This window comes from Pyxicephalus adspersus, chromosome 7, assembly GCF_032062135.1.
Source record: "Pyxicephalus adspersus chromosome 7, UCB_Pads_2.0, whole genome shotgun sequence".
Classification (NCBI taxonomy): domain Eukaryota; kingdom Metazoa; phylum Chordata; class Amphibia; order Anura; family Pyxicephalidae; genus Pyxicephalus; species Pyxicephalus adspersus.
Genome location: NC_092864.1, coordinates 68,706,349 through 68,716,138, shown reverse-complemented (window position 1 = coordinate 68,716,138; position 9,790 = coordinate 68,706,349). Strand labels below are relative to the sequence as shown.

Below are 9,790 nucleotides of genomic sequence, written 5' to 3'. Positions count from 1 at the left end.
GTGAGGGGAGCTGAGGGAAGTCCCAGGCTCCCGCCCGCCCAGCTCCTCATACATGTAGAACTGGTTAGGCCGCTGCCACAATGTGACATTTAGGGCTCCTAGCCCCGCCCGCTGGAAGGAGAAGCAGCCCCGGCTGCCTGTGCTGATAGGCGGATTCGGAGGGTGTCCCTTTTCACAGGACTTTTGTGGACTGTGGAAAGTGTCTGGAATCCAGACGCTATGCTACTATTATATAAATAATTGCTCCATTTGTAGCCATCGCGGTGTATGGTGTCCGCCCGACGAGGATGAGAACACAGCTCCGGTAAGAAAACTTTCACAAGTTTAGCGAGGAAACTCAAACATGGAGAGTGTGTGATGGATGTGTGTGTGAGGTGTGTGTGAGGTGTGTGTGTGTGAGTTGTGTGAGCTGTGTGTGTGAACTGTGTGTGCGTGAGCTGTATGTGAGCTGTGTGCAAGGTGTGTGTGTGTGAGCTGTGTGTGGGCATACAAGGGGCATTAACCATCCTGCCACAGGTATCCTTCACATAGCATGGAGGGTGATCAGTCCTGCAAATAGAGTGTAAGCTCATCTGCCACAGGTATGCTTTACATATGATGGAGGGTGAGCTGTCCTGTAAATAGATTGTAAGCTCTTCTAGTCTTTACATTAGCTCTTCTAGTCTAGACATTATATACCTATAAGACAGTGATCACTTCCTAGAGTGTAAGCTCTTCTGCCACTTCTACATGCTTACCATAGGATGGGGGGGGGGGGGGGTGTTCTGTACTAGGTCCTACAAATGTATTGTAAGCTCTTCTACCTTCACATTATATACCTAATACACTGTGATCTGCTTCCCTCTATGAGCTCTATGATTATATCCTGCACAATCTTTCTATGTCTCTGATGTCAGGATACATTGAGTGTAAGCTCTTCTGCCACATGTATCCCTGATATGATGTACATGATTCTGTCTTATGTACATCCTGTACATTCATTCTATAATACACTGTACATTATTGACTTGCAAACTCTTCTACTTCCTGTCCTTATGTAAAACTTCCAGCTCTTCCATCACCCTAATATTATTATTATCTTGTATTTATATATTTGAATTATGATTCTTATTGTTATTAATAATAAACAGGATTTATATAGCGCCAACATAGTATACAGCGCTGTACATTACATAGGGGTTGCAAATGACAGACAGATACAGACAGTGACACAGGAGGAGGAGAGGGCCCTGCCCCGAGGAGCTTACAATCTAAGAGGTTGGAGAAGTAACACACAATATGAATGTGGGAAGAAACTAGAATACCTGGAGGAAACTCATGTAAACACAGGGAGCGCCTGCAAACTCCATGCAGATAGTGTCCTGGCCAAGATTTGAACCTGGGACCTAGCGCTGTGCCGGATTACGAGATCTGTATTTCTGTTGTACATACATAATGTAAGCTTCTTACATTTATACCCTGATGGGCTGCAGCCACCGGAACCCCTATACAGTATGTACGGTACAATAGACGAGAAATGATTGCATTCTTCTCTTGGCCTCTATACACCCCAATAGACTGTAAGATCTAAGGTCCACAGTAACACATTGTGGTGACATTTATTTAATTGCACGACTGTGTGTTGTGGCGCGTGTCTGATTGTATGGTGCATTGGCAGCCCATTCATTTGATATGCAAAAACAAGATAGCCTATGCATGAAAGTGTAACGAATCTGAAAATTGGAAAATTACACTTTAACCTCCTGGGCGGTTCATTTCCAGATTTATATGTCTAAAAGCAGTACATTGTTTTTCATGAAAATGTATTTTACAGAATCATATAATCATAAAGTATGAAAAAGTTTCAAACACAAAATCATGTCAAAATAATAAATGAAAGTATTAAAAAATAAAAAAATATTTTACTCATACTATTATATTATACTGTAAAATAAATGACCATGGAGGACAAAGTACTGCTTTTACACATATAAATCCACTGTATTGCATTAAATACAGTTGTTTTATATTGAATGCAATACAAATGTATTTGAATTTGCCGCCCTGCCCCGCCGGCAACCTCCCCTTGCACGGACGTCACGGGAAACTGCCCGGTGACTCATCGAGTGCAAAGGAAGCCGGCCAGGGGAAGAAAGAAGATGGACATCGCAGAGAAGGACGGCGCGGGACGCAAGTAGCGATTTGCTATTACTTTCCATAGGTTTACCTACCCCGCGTGTTACTCGGGGTGTCAGCTTTTAGCATCTATTTTCTACCCCGAGTCACACTCGGGATTACCGACCCAGAAGAAAAATACACCTTTACTCCCGCAGATCCCTCGATGGCACTGGTCCTTTTAGCGATCTGGTCCTGTAATTCCTTTTCGCCATCTTCTTTCTTTTCTTCCGTCTACTTGGTACATCACTCGATCTCGCAATGTGTAGGTGTGAGATCAGGTGACGTAGCCGCTGTTCGTGCGTGAGATTGGCATCTCTTTCCCCTTGGTGGAAAAAAATGCCCCTTCTGTGCATGCCCGAGATTAGAGCAGGCACAGAGGGAGCAGCCAGAGCCTCCCGGATGCGTGAGGTAGGTGTCCCTACGGAAGTCCGATGAGCGCTGTACACACGTCAGATTCTCGTCTGATACCAGCCCTGAAGCGATGATTGGACGAGAATCATCTGACGTGTGTACATAGCCTAAGATTGCTCTTCTACCTTTACTAATGTGTCAGGACGTTCTAGTGCAGTCATACTCAACCAGGGTTCCTCCACAGGCCTCTAAGGTTCCTTGAGCTTTGGCTGATTGACATCTCATGTGATGGAGACTTTAAGTTTTGTGTCCGCTGCCACTTGGCAGAGTCACTAGCCAGAAACCTAAGGTCTTATTAGCTATCTATTTTATTCCACTAATCACAGTAGGTGTATTTTGTACATTGACCTCCTATAGTTTTAGTAGAGGTTCCCCAAGACCTCCTTCTGTCCGTGAGAGGCAAAATATTTTTGTACTCTGAGGTTTGCTCATGTCTGTGATCTAATCTGAATTTAGATATATTGTTCATGCTCTTACACTCTTGAAAAAGCAGTGGTGACTGCGAAACACGTTGAATAAAGGAGTGAGAGTAAACATTGCGTGAAATACAGCATTACGGTTCTGTTGAATAATTTTTTAAGTACTATTGGAAGTGTTTTTTGTAATCATTAACTAATTTTGTATATATATGATATTTTTCACCTGAATAAAATTATCATGAGAATATCCTAATATAATTCCTTTTCTTTAAGTAACTTGTTATAAAGTTACTTTTATATGTATATGTGTGGTATTGATATATGGGATTTGGACTTTTCCAATTTTTTGGCCATAAAGTGTTGGGAACAACAAGCTTTGCTTTAGTGGATGTTCCCCAAGACCTGAAAAAGATTTTCAAGATTCCTCAGGACTAAGAAGGTTAAGAAAGGCTTCTTTAGCGGAAACAGGCTTTGCTACTGGCTGGATTTTTTTGGTTTAGATTGTAGGTGGGAAAGGATGAGGTTTGGTTTCACACGGGGTCCTGGGGTTATGGAGTTCTCTGCAAGTTTATTCAGCAAGATCTCCTTTACATCTTTGTATCAGTGGTGGTATTTTTGGAGTGTTTATTTCTTTTTATGGTGCGGATTGTTTTTTTTTAGGTTTATTTTGATCAGTGTTGAGCATTCACTTGTTACTATCTGTTATTAGAGCTGCTCTTTGTTTGCAACTTACCCCTAAACGCTATAGGTAAAATGCTATAAAAGGTACATATACACTGGTTAGGCCAATTATTGCTGATTATAACTGTGCTCCTGCTGGCCAATTTTTTACTGCTGTATTCCCTGCTGTGACAAAGGCTTCATCCTGTGCTGTTTGTCTCTGGTACATATGGGCCCAATCTTTAGTAGTAAAATGCCTGCCTGTGTTTTTTTTATTCTAGAACATTTTCACGAATTATCGCTTTTAGAAATGTCCTCCTCCTAGCCAATTTTACACTGCCATATCATCTAATTCTTAACGAGAGCTGGGAAGAAATTAGCTAGTGGCAGTACAGATTTGCATTGTCCAGAAAAAGAACAGGCCTGGCCAATTACTATCTGCTGGTTGCAAGCCTATTAATGGTGGATGAGAAAGCATGTGTCACCACTGGAACTGCCTGAAAATTGCAGGGTTCAACCCAGAATTTTTTTAAAGCCGGGTGGTAAGAAATTGTATGTAGGTGGCAGCCCCTGTATTATCACCAAACTCTTCAGTAACCACCTAAAAACAGCCGAGTGGTCACAGAAAATTACAGGGTGGTGCGCCCAGCTAAAAGGGCCTGGGGAGAACACTGAAGTGCTAATTATTTCAAACTAAAATGTGTTGCTGCTGTATGTAAGCTAAGCTGACCGCAAAAGAAAAAAATCAATATCAAAGCCAAATACTGGATGTGCTGCAGGTGTATTCACTATCACTGCGCACCGTAGTGTTCTGTAACAACCCGTATCCTACAAGCATGTCATTGAAAGTATTTTAAATATTGGGCTAAAGTTATATGACAAGACACTCTCCTTGCTCTATGGGATTGTTATAATATTGTTTTTACATTGATACCAACCACTTTTTGTAGTGTCTGGCTTCCCATGTCTTTTTTTAGACCCATTAAAAGGCTGGAATTTATTACCATGATTCACCTTATTTATAGACTTCTGTGGGATTTCAATAGGATTCTCCCAACCTGGCACATTCACCCATTTCTAACTGTAGGCTGTTCTATTTTCTTTTTCATTGCTGTTTAAGCTAAAAGGTATAAAAACGTAATATCGCTTTTACCTTTTCAGATTAATAGAGTGTAAGCTCCTTAGATTTGTCTGATATGCTAACAGTAAGTTTCTACCAGAAAGGAGAATATGTAGGGAGAGGGAAAGATAGACAATCACCATCAATCATAAATAATCAATTAATCAATCATAATGAATGAAAAATGTCCCTTTGCGGACAAGTTTTTCTGTAGTCCGGCAATGTTAGTCCTAGGTGGCAATGCTGCTGGCACTGGTGGTATAAAGTTTAATTATTCATGTTGTGCACTAGATTGGATGGGTATAGACAATGAAATCAATTACATAGCCCCCACTTGTAAACATTATCTGGTACACTCTTTGGGAAGTAAATCTCCACTTTCCCTTTGTCTCATGTAACTGTCTAGATCAGGCATGCCCAAAGTCCGGCCTGGGGGCCAATTGCGGCCCGTGTTCAGATTTCCTCCGGCCCGCAGCCTTTGTCATAAAATCAATATTATGCGGCCCGCCAGCACTGTTGACCACAGTATAAAATACACGTTTACAAAAAAGCTATTTTATATTTCATTAGAGTTGATCAACCGCCTTGCAATTATCAGCCCGCTACTCTGTGGGCATAATCGGCAGGACGGGAGTCCCAATGTGTGCACAGGGAATCCCCTACGTCATTACAGTAGCCGTGTGCTGTGCGGGCGACGCAGTGACCATGCCCACTGATTCCAAGAACGTGTTTTGCATGGAGCCCTCACTGACATCAGACTCCGTGCACAGGGAATCCCTCACGTCATTCTGGTGGGCGTGTGCTGTGCGGGACCCCCACAGACCACGCCCACACTAACCCTGGTTAGTGGTCGGCCCCCACACATTTTCACCTCACCAAGACTGGCCCTCGTTGCAAAAACTTTGGACACCCTGGTCTAGATACTATCCTATAGTGCACAGTGCTGGGGGAGATTACCTTTATGACAATTGCACCACAAGGGAAAGCACAGAGAAGACTTCTCTGCAGGATGTATATATTGCATTAAGAATACAGGTCAGTATATATCTGGAGCAGTATAAAGGGAAGTAGTAAAAACACAAAAGGAACCTTACTTAAAAAATTGATAATTGCCAAGCTTGTTTGATATTATATACGGGGAAGAAGGAGAAAAGAACGGCTTTTTATGGCAACATAAGTCATTTACTTTATAAAGGTATTGTAGCATTCTAGGCTATACAGCTAAAGCTAAAGGTCAGCAGAGTAAGAAGAGTACTACAATAAGCGTAATAATCAGCGCTAATGGTTCAATTCCACTTTAAAGCTGAACTCCAGCCTTACCTTCAGTTATTCACAGTTGTACAGGCTCCTCTCTTGTACTGATTTTCTGATTTCATGGCTCACTGTAGGCTTCCCACAATGTGCATTAGAAGCTGCAGCAATTACATAGAACATGCCTTCTGGAAAACATCTAGCATCTTCTATACACAGAGGGGCGAAATTTAAAACTTAGACCAAGTCGTGGGCCAAACTTGAAATTTATTGACAAAACAATTATTCTCAATAAGAAGAAACAAGAACACATGAGAAGAGCATGCAGTAAAATGCATTGAATTTATCTATTTAGATCAATCCACTGCATATTACTGCATGCTCTTCTCATGTGTTCTTGTTTCTTCTTATTGAGATTGTTTTACTTTGCCAGAGAATGCAATGTGAAACCGAATGTATTGCTGCATTCATTTAGTTTCACATTGCATTCCCTGGCACAGTAAAACTTTCAATAAAGCAATAGCTCTATGATAATTCCTGATAATAATAATAATCCTGATAATTCCTAATTATTGAGTTTACCTGTCAGTATAAACTGCGGGGTCCACGCATAGGCTGCTGTTTAATAGACACAAGTGATATGGCTACTACAATTCCCGGCATCTCTAGCATCTATAAAATGCGGGGCCACGCATAGGCAGAGAGGTTGCTGGTCTAGAGACGCGAGTGATGCCGGGAATTGTAGTAGCTGCGTCTATAAAACAGGAGCTTAATATGAATTGCAGCTGGCCCGCTGTTACTACGGATTGCAGTAGTGGCAGGCCAGCTGCAATTTATATTAGGAATTCTTTTGGGGCCAAAAAAAAGGATGTACCGGGCCAAATTTGGCCCGCGGGCCAGAGTTTGACACACCTGTTCTAGATCTTTCCACCCCAGTTTTTCTACCTTTCCTTTCTTCTTTATAGAACAGAACAGTGCTGTCTGTACAGTGGTTGTTCATTCTACTGTCTCTGGAAACAATCACTAAGGATTGTTTCCAGAGACATTCATTAATCTTCTGTATATAGCTTAAGGCTAGTCAGTCTTTACATCCTGTGCTTCTCAATTAGCACTCTAGTGCCCTATACATTAACCACTTCATACCCAGCCAAGACCTAGTGTCAGTATTCATTAGTTAACCTGTCAATATCCATGTGACAAATTTGCCTTCTATAACCATTTTAACATTGTGTTTAAGTTCACATCTTTTATTTTAGTTTAGTAAATATTGTGCTTTTTTAATCTAAATGGACAGTAAAATAAATAATTTATTTCACACATTTATTTTTTTACTCACTGCATTGCACTTTGACTTCTTTAGGTTGTATGTATGCTAGTGGTTGTCAGTGACAGCTCGGCCTGCGGATGTGTGGATTCCTAATGGAACAGAGATCAATGCTTTCTGGCTACTAGCGACCAATATTTAGAGTGTTGAGCATTAAAGGCTGGCACGGTAGCTGGTTAGCAGTTAGCTGTTGCGGCACTAGGTCCCAGGTTCCAATCTTAGCCAGGGCACTGTTTCCATGTTCTCCCCATGTATGCATAGGTTTACCCTGGGTACACCATTTTCCTCCCACATTCCAAAAACATGCAGTTAGGTTAATTGCCTCCCCTCCAAATTAACCTTGGACTCTGGTAACTACATATGACTGAAGTAGGGCCATTAGATTGTGAGCTCCTTTGAGGGACAGCAGTACAGCGCTGCTTAATATGTCAGCGCTATAATATTACTGGATAATATTAATCATAATCTGGGGATTGCAGGTGTTGATATTCATACCTAGCTTGTTGTACACCATGCTTTTGTCTTATAATGTGTCTATATCTTGTTAAAAACATTTACATGGTTTTTGGTACATGCTGTAGTTGTGTGATCTGTAAATGCTAAAAATGTACTAATTTAATCCCAGACCCTGAGATGACATTTATAAAAGTATTTCATCAAGCGGAACTAAAACTCAAGGAAAAAAAAAACACACTTACCGTTAATCCCGCAGATATGTCGATCCGTCGGGAGGTTTCTTCGTTTTGGTCCCGCTGCGTCCTGATATCAGTCTTCGGCCCGGTGCAGAGGAAGCGATGGGCGCCGACATCTTCTTCTGGGTTCTTCTGGCTACGTCACCAGATCTTGCACTGTGCAGGTGCGAGATTGGGTAACATAGATGGGAAAAAAGATTGCCGATCTCACTGCGCGTGCATAAGATGGGCAATTGTTTACTTCCATTAATGAAAGGACTCCTTCTGCGCATGCTCGAGGCTCAGGGCATGCGTAGAAGGAGCAGCCAGGGCCTCCCGGGATGCGTGACGTAGGTTTCCCGGAAGGCTATGTGCTGCATTCTGTCTTGATTGCTCCATGGGATGTGCTGCACCCTATTTTTTTTTTTTTTACAGAATTGTGCACAATACCATTGTTCAAAATAATCATGAATAATCGATGATCGGTCGTTTACTAAAGGGATCTCATGTTGGGTGACCGCTATCACTTGGATAGGAAGTTAGGGAAATACTCCAATGGGAAACACAAAGATAGGCAAGGTCTAACCCCTTATCAGGACCTCAAACATACAACAAAAACTATACTGATTGCAGTTTTGGTTTAAAATGAATTTGTCAGGGTGGAAATGTCCATAATGAATCCGTCAGATGCTACCTGTAGTCTGTCAGCCTGACATTTGCTTGATATCATACACCGTTCCCCATCTTCAGACTGTGCCAAGTGTAAAGTCAGAAAGTTGGCAGAGTAGGCATTAGATTCCATATGACAATCTAAAGCATCAGATTAAACTAAAGTAAATCTCTTTGTAGTTCTCTCCATTGGCTTCCATTTCACTTTAGAATCAAATTCATCTCCTGTGCTTTGCCTTCAAATCCCGGCACAGTTCTTGTCCCAGTTACCTTTCTGACCTGATAGAAAAATACTCCCCAAGGCGCTCTCCTCACGCCTCCAATGACCTACTAATGACTTCCTCACTCATAACCTCATCACATGCACGGATAAAAGACTTCTCTAGAGCTGCCCCGACTCTCTGGAATGGTCCTCCTCATCTTTTTCGGCTTGCTCCTACTTTCTGCTTATTTAAAAGAGCCCTCAGAACCCATCTTTTTCAACTTGCCTACCAGTCTTCTTCTGTCTCCTAAACCCTCACTACTTATCCACCATTACATATTACATCATTACATCTCCCCTCCTATTGTGTGATACTTCCCCCTCCTCCTAGATTGTAAGCTCTTCGGGCCAGGGTCCTCCCCTCCTCCTGTGTCCTGTCTGTATCTATCTGTCATTTGCAACCCCTATTTAATGTACAGCGCTGTGTAATATGTTGGTGCTATAAAAATCCTGTTTATTATTATTAATAATAATAATAATAATAATAATCTTAATAATCTCTATTTAATGTACAGCGCTGCATAATATGTTGGCACCATATAAATCCTGTTTAATGATAATAATACTAATATTAATAATAAAGTAAATAAAACTGCGTCCCTGGAAATATACAATTACTATATTTTAATATGAAGTATTTATATTCCCAGATACGTGTGTTTGGTATTTGTTTTATGTAAGCAGCACCAGCTTTCTATCTTCTTCGGGAACTCTGTGTGAGGAGTCACATCAAATTAGGTATTTTGTGCCTCCCTATTCATTGTTTGCTTCCTAAATTATTCTTCAATTTGACTTGTGAAGTTCATATAGTAAGTTCTCAGGAGGGTGGATCAGGGTGGATTCCTT

The 9,790-nt window shown here is 41.4% G+C and overlaps 1 protein-coding gene across 2 annotated transcripts in view; it reads left to right on the top strand.

Moving 5' to 3' along the window:
* The window catches only part of RHBDF1 (rhomboid 5 homolog 1), a 78,416-nt gene that overhangs the window by 19,189 nt on the left and 49,437 nt on the right, over window positions 1-9,790 (top strand). The window contains exon 1 of one of the 2 annotated variants that reach the window (XM_072418888.1): window positions 59-304. The exons of the other annotated variant lie outside the window; for it this stretch is intronic. The gene's annotated coding sequence lies outside the window, so the exon portion shown is untranslated. Of the gene's footprint in view, window positions 1-58; window positions 305-9,790 lie in introns of those variants that run through there. 2 annotated transcript variants of the gene reach the window in all.